This window comes from Notechis scutatus, chromosome 1, assembly GCF_049901735.1.
Source record: "Notechis scutatus isolate UNSWTSFEM ecotype Mainland chromosome 1, rNotScu1.2, whole genome shotgun sequence".
NCBI lineage: Eukaryota > Metazoa > Chordata > Lepidosauria > Squamata > Elapidae > Notechis > Notechis scutatus.
The window spans coordinates 2,426,206-2,433,705 of record NC_142009.1 but is presented as its reverse complement, the minus strand read 5'-3'; the positions used below and the strand labels follow the sequence as shown (position 1 = coordinate 2,433,705).

The following is a 7,500-nucleotide window of genomic DNA, read 5'->3' as shown; positions in this document are numbered from 1 at the left end:
CCTTAAGTTGAGGATCATTAAATGGCTCGTATGATGTTGTCACGGAGAAAGCGGGTGGAGGATTGTTTTTATTTTACCTTTATTTTATTATACATGATTCTTTTATTAGTTTTATTGTTTTTTATATAGGCGCCATATAAGTCTCCTAAATGAATAAATAAATTACTTGCAATTTCTTAGGGACACCTGTAAGGTGTTTGGGGAACACAATTGGAACACCCCTGTCCTTCACTGCTACCAAGAACACATCCTTCGGTGTGGGTTTAAGAAATGTACTTTTGCAAGTGTGATAGAAATATGTGGAGAAATTTGTTCTTGATATTTATCATCATTGTTCCATTAAGTCTACCAATAGGATTAGAGCCAGACCTTAAAAATGCTCAGGTGTGTTGTTTGTTCTCTGCAAATGAATTTGCAACATTGTTAGCGTTTTGTCCTCGCTCTTCGCGCCGAGCCTTGTTATGCAAAATATCAATATCGGCGCTGCTGCAGGAATTCGAGACATTGTCCAAAGCGGTGCTTAGTTTGTATCTGAGTACAGGTTGTCCCTCATCTTCCGACCACAATCCAGGCTGAAATTTCCATTTGCTAAGCAAGAGAGAGAAGCGGTTCAGTGAATGTTGGCTTGTTTTGCGACCATTCTCGCCACTGGTCGTTAAAGCTGATCGCCCCGGTTGTTGCGTTAGTCCCACGGTCGTTCAGTGAATCCGGCTTCCTCGTTGACTTTGCTTGCTCAGGCATGACCCGGGATGCTGCAACCGTCGTAAGTCTGAGTCAGATGCCAAGCGTCTAAATTTTGATGCGTAAACATGGGGATACCGCAGCGGTGCGTAAGTGTGAAAAAAGCACTCATAAAGTCACTTTTTTTTTCAGTGCCGGGAATTATGTCTGAAAGTAGTTGCACACATAGCTGGAGTGTGCAATTGTGAACTGGTTGTGTGTAGAGGGGAAGAAGGGGTGAGACCGGTGAATTCTGTGCTGAGATCAACATGCCGAATTTTCCAGACAACTAGAACAATTATTCAGTGGGAGAGTTTTAATGAGGACTGGACAACCACTTGTCCGAAATGGCATAGGGTCTCCCTGCTTGAGCAGGGGTTGGACTAGATGACCTCAAGGTCCCTTCCAAACTGCCTTGACTTTTTGTTATTCCTCCTTTTGTGACTTCCAAAGCTCCGTTCTGAAGGCAGGGCAGGTGGGTTAAATACGGCCTCTCTTGGAAAAGGCTGTATTTATCCAGGTTGCTAACAGTGATTTGCGCGCTGAGACAACTGCCAGAGATTTGCTCCGATTAGCCAAGGAAGATCCTGGGGAGGAGAGGAGAGGAGATGATACCTGGGTGAATCAGAGGCAGGTCAGAAGATAAAATGAGGTTTCAAATACTCTGTTTCTGTTTGAGTTAATTTATGTTTGTGTTTATTTATACTGTATTTAATTGTCCTACAATAATGACAATAATGAAATGCATACATGCATATACATACATATACATACACACACACACACACACACACACACACACACATATGTAATTACATATAGTATGCCCAGTAGATCCTTGCCTTACAACTTCTACTGACTGTTCATAGTTACAAACGGCACTGGAAAATGTGACTTATGGAATCTTTTTCACACTTACGACCATTGTAGTATCCCATGTCATGATCAAAATTCAAAAGCTTGTCAGCTGACTCATTTTTACGATGGTCACAGCGTTCTGGGGGGCATGTAATCCCCTTTGGAAACCTTCTGTTGAGCAAATTCCACAGGAAGCCCGATTCACTTAGTGACCATGCTGTGCCACTTAACAACTGCAGTGATTCACTTAACAACTGTGGCTAGAAAGGTTCGACATGAAATGGGGCCAAAACTCACTTAACAACCGTCTCGCTCAGCCACAGAAACTTTGGGCTCGATGGGTAAGTAATCTGAGGACTGCCTGAAATGGAGTCTAAGAAATATCAGGCACCCCAATCAAATCAGCGGTGATCCGCTGCGTGATTTAGATTGGCTTTCAAACATGGCCACTTTGAATGCTTTTATCTATTAATTATTGTAATGTCTTTGATGTGGTCCGGCGTTTAGCGACCGAATGCTAACACTAGCAGCGCCATCATTAAAGCAAAGCAGTCACTAAGATGAAACTCCAACTGTGCTTACCATCTGACTTCCATTTTTCTTTCCTGTATGGAGCCTGCGAAGAGTCACATGCAATGATTGCTTGCAAAATTACTTTTCATCCCGCTGTAACTGCGAGCAGTCGCTAAGCAGAGGCAGTCACTGAGCAGGGAGCGCCCTGTAAAACTTGCTATGCTGGTTGAGACTTTCTTACCAGACGGCCTGAAATCTTTTGGTGTGTGTGTGTGAGTTCAGCCATCTCTGGCTCAGTGATGGTGCTGTTAAGGTCTCGTTTTTTTGCCAAAATTTTCCAAAAATAGAAATATTCAGATTATTGAAATTTGGAGTTTTGCTTGTCTTGTTTTGAGACTGGATGTCAGCTTTGTGCCATTGTTTTGTGCAGCGTTTGCCAAATTGTTGATGTAAAATCTAACAGCCCTGTGTGGAAAAAGGTATTACGTGTCGCATATCAGGAGAGGTTGTGTGTTGTTGCATCTTGATGCTTTTCTCAAAATTGTCATCCCTGCAGCCTGTTGGAAACAGATTTGCATAATACAGTTCTGAATTATTTCTATTATAGCCTGGGGTGGGTGTGATAATAAAAACAGACTTGTTCATTACTTTATCAAATGCCTGCGTTTTTGGTGCAGAAATCTCCTTCCACAGACTCCTTTTAGGAATAGAATAGAATAGAATAGAATAGAATAGAATAGAATAGAATAGAATAGAATAGAATAGAATAGAATAGAATAGAATAGAATAGAATAGAATAGAATTCTTTATTGGCCAAGTGTGATTGGACACACAAAAATTTGTCTTGTGCAAATGCTCTCAGTGTACATAAAAGAAAAGACATTAAGTCAAGGAGTCAAGAATCATCGGGTCAACACTTAATGATAGTCACAGGGTACAATCAACAATCAAATCATACTAGGAAACAGTCTAAAATCGTAAGGATACAAGTGACAAAGTTACAGTCCAACAATCACAAGTGGGAGGGATGGGTGATAAGGAGTGATGAGAAGATTAATAGTAATAGTAGTGTACACTTTGTAAATAGTTGGACAATGTTGAGGGAATTGTTTGTTTAGCAGAGTGATGGGTTTGGGAAAAACTGTCCTTGTGTCTAGTTGTTCTGGTGTGCAGTGCTCTATAGAGTCGTTTTGAGGGTGGAGTTGAAACAGTTTATGTCTGGGATGTGAGGGTCTGTAAATATTTTCACAGCCCTCTTTTTAGCTAATGCAGGATATACAGGTCCTCCATGGAAGGCAAGTTGGTACTAATTGTTTTTCTGCAGTCCTAATTCCTCTCTGGAGTCTGTGTCTGTCCTGTTGGGTTGCAGAACCCAACCAGACAGTTATAGAGTGCCGATGACAGACTCAATCATTCCTCTGTAGAACTGGATCAGCAGCTCCTTTTGGGCAGTTTGAGCATCCTGAGTTGGCGCAGGAAGAACCTTCTTTGTTGTGCTTTTTGGATGATGTTTTGATGTTAGAGGAGTCAATTTAGTTTTGTGATATAGTAGAACCTAGAAATTTGAAGGTCTCTACTGTTGATACTGTGTTGTCTAGTATTGTAAGGGTGGTAGTATGGGAGGGTTTCTTCTAGAGTCTACCACCATTTCTACAGTTTGACACATGTGTTCAGTTCAGATTCTTCTGGTTAAACCCCATCTTGCAAGTACAGAAAATTCAAACAGCAAATTCAGAAAATTCAAACTGCAAATTCAGAAAATTCAGCTGTAGATTCTGAAAACTCAATGGCAAATTCAGGAAATTCAACTGCAAACTCAGTGAATGACTCCCAAATTCAGAAAACTCAAAGCAGCAAATTCAAAAATATTCCATTGCAAATTTCAGGAAATTCAGCCAGCATGAATTCAGGTAAAATCGGCTGTAAATTCAAAATACTCAATTGCTGATTTTAAAAAATGCAACGGCAAATTTGGAAAATTCAGCTGCAGATTTAGAAAATGCAATGGGAAGTTCGGAAAATGGAGCAGCAAATTCAGAAAACCCAACTTCAATTTCAGAAAAATCCAGCTGTAAATTCCAAAAAAAAAAAACCAAACTCAGCTACCCATTCAGAAAAACACAGCTGCAAAATTCAGAAAATTCAGCTGCAAGTTCAGAAAATTCAAACTGCCGATCCAGAAAAATGCAACAGGAGGACAATTTTCCTCCCAGTAGGAACCGAGCTACTTCCTCCCTACTCCGAATGAGTAACTCCAAGCGAGTCTGGAGACGAAGAGCGAGTACAGTATTAGAAAGTTGGTAGCTCTGTTTACTGGGAAACACGGCTTTGATCCCCCACGCATGAGTCACGCTGGCGGGAGGGAAGAACATGGATATTCAGGCATGTGAATTTTGGGGGGCGGGCAGGACTCCTGGGAATTGTGGGTTCCTGTCGGGGTTTGTTGCAATGTGGAACAACGAAACCAGCGTCAGAATGGCGGAGAAGTGAGCAGCTTTTGGTGCGGCGCTAGTGCAAAACTCTGTTTTATTTGCTGAAGAAACTCAGGGTCCTTTGGGACCCCCCCCCGAATAATCTGGAGATAATCCAGAACTTTCTCTCTCCCCCGGACCTGGACAACATCACCATCAGTTGAGGGAAAAACCAGGCAGATGTTTGAGGCGCATCTCTTTGTTCTGCTTGTCAGCCTGCCTTTAGAGGAAGGATGGGCAATTTATGATTCCTTGACGGCCGGTGGACTTCAACTCCCAGAATTCCTCAGCCAGCCACCATTTTACAATGCTACGTGCTACACAACGGTCATTAAGTGTGAAAAAACGGTCCCAAGCCACTTTTTTTTCAGTGCCGTTATAACTTCTGTAGCGGTCACTAGACAAGTGTTGTAAGAAGCACTACCTGTATTGACTTTAGAGGAAGATACTAGCGGTGGACTTCAACTCCCAGAATTCCCTCAGCCAGCCACCATTTTAAAAGCGCTACATTGCTACAACAGTCATTAAGTGTGAAAAAGCGGTTCCCAAGCCACTTTTTTCCAGTGCCGTTATAACTTCAAGTGGTCACTAGACAGAGTGTTGTAAGTGAAGGACTACCTGTATTGACTTTGGCGAAGATGACGACCAGTGGACTTCAACTCCCAGGAAGTCCTCAGCCAGCCACCATTTGCAACATTACATACTACAGCGGTCGTAAGGTGAAGAAAGGTCCCAAGCCACTATTTTTCATTGCCGTTATAACTGAATTCATAAATGACCAGCCCAAATGGAGCCCGGTGATGATTTTGCATCGTGTGACCCTGGGGAATGCGGCTAATGGTGGTTAAATGTGAATGATGGGTGGCCGTTATCAATTAATCCTCAGACTTACGACCACAATGGAGCCCGAAATTTCTGTTGTCTAAAGTGAGACATTTCTTGTCCCATTTATCATCACCTTTCTGGCCCGCATTCTTCGAGAATCACTGCCATTATTAAAAATGGCAGGTCGTTAAGTGGATCTGACTTCCGTTTGATTATGCTGCTAGCATCAGGGAAGGTAAGAAGGGACCACTACACTGCACAGGTTACGCATCACAACCATCATAAATGTGGAGGTCAGTTTAGCGTCTGAATTTTGATCATGAGTGTGACAATGGAGATGCTGCATACGGTCGTAAAAAGGAAAAACCGGTCGTGAGTAGCTTTTTTGCGTGCCATTGTAACCCGAACGGTCACTAAACAAAGTGTTGTGGCAAGTGAAGGAGCTACACTGTGGTGAAGCTTTGAGTAAAGGTCAGATCAGATCAGATAATCAGGTTTTGGAAGGGACTAGTAGGGGTCGTCAGGTCAGCCGCCACCCAAGCGGAAGACCTACACACCATTTCTGACGGATGGGGTCCAATGTCTTCTTGAAATCTCAAAGATACGGCGGGTGGACTTCAGCTCCCGAAATTCCTCAGCCAGCCCCACCCCCAGGTGAGACCCAAGGATTCGTTGCTAAGTGAGACAATGAAATTGTTCGTGGGTTTTTGCCCCATCATACCAGCTTTCTTGCGCGGTTGATCAGTGAATCACTAGCATGTTGTTAAGTTAGTCCGCACAGATGGTTAAGTGAGTCCAGCTAGTTGACAGTTTTACTGGTCAGAGGGTGAAAGAGGACATGTGACCCGGGACACGACAGGAGTAAAAGTATGAAATCAATTGCCCTCGCATCTGAGGCGTGGCCGATCCGTTGAACCCGGGCGATTGCAATGATCGAAGTGGGAAGGCTGGCTACGTGAGTTCACTTTCTTCTGAGGAGACAGATTCCTAAGCGACGGGAGCAAGAGGTTGTGTATAGCGCACGAGATTCCTTGCATAACCTTCACCAACTAGCGACGAGAGAAAAATATGAGCTTGGATGTGGTCGTGGCGGGGACTCCCTATATAAGAGCCCAGGAGCAGATGTATAGCTTTAACTCTGTGCAATGTCCACAACTGTAGACCCACGAGAGTTGGGAGTCTGTAGATATTTTCTCTTGAAATAATATTGGGATATAAACGTGACCTCTCGCTCGGCTGCCTGCCTGATCTTTGCATCGCCCAGCCCCCCCAGCCCGTTGGAATTCTGGGTTGGGCAGTTGCAGGCTTCCCTAAAGACCCCTCCCTAAATTTCCGGCCCTTGGGATTTGAAGGGGCAACACGAGGCGGATGAGGACCCTCCCCCCCAGAGGGATGGGACGCCACCACCTGCCCATCCCCGTCTCCCCTTGACTCATTCTCTCCATTCTTTCTTTTTCTCTTTTCTTTCTTTCATTCTCTCTCTCATTCTCTCTCTTCTCATTCATTCTATATTCCATTCTCTCTTTCTCTCTCTCGTTCTATCCCTCTCTCTCATTCAGCTCTCTCGTTTCTCCCTGTCCCATTTCCTCCCTCTCTCCCTTTCTCTCTCTCGTTATCTCTCCCCTCTCATTTCTCTCCCTCTCCCATTCTCCTCTCATTTTTGATCCTTCTTTCATCATTCTCCCCTCTTTCTTTCCGTTCTCTCGTTCTCTTGTCTCTCCTCATTCTCTCTCATTCTCTCTCTTTCTCATTCATTCTCTCATTCTCTCTCTCCCTCTTTCTTTCGTTCTCTCTCTCTGTCATTCGCTCTCTCATGTCTCACTTCCTCTCTCTCTCTCCTCTCTCTCTGCTCATTCTTTTCCCCCCTCTCATGTTCTCTTTTCCCCCCCTCTTGATTTCTCTCTCTCATTTCTCTCCTGTCTGTTCTCCTCTCCCTCTCCCCCCCTCTCACTCTCCCTCTCAATTCTCTCTCTCCCCTCTCATTCTCTCTCCTCTCATCTCTCTCTCTCTCTCTCTCATTCGTTCTCTCATTTCTCTCCCTGTCTTTTCTCCCCCTCTCCCCTCTGCTCTCTCTCCTCATTTCTCCTTTCGTTCTCTCCCCTCTCCATTCTCC

At 43.9% G+C, this 7,500-nt stretch overlaps 1 protein-coding gene across 1 annotated transcript in view; it reads left to right on the top strand.

Annotated features, from left to right (window-relative positions):
* Positions 1 to 7,500, top strand: part of LOC113429855 (active breakpoint cluster region-related protein-like) — a 96,190-nt gene that overhangs the window by 87,892 nt on the left and 798 nt on the right. The window lies entirely within an intron of this gene.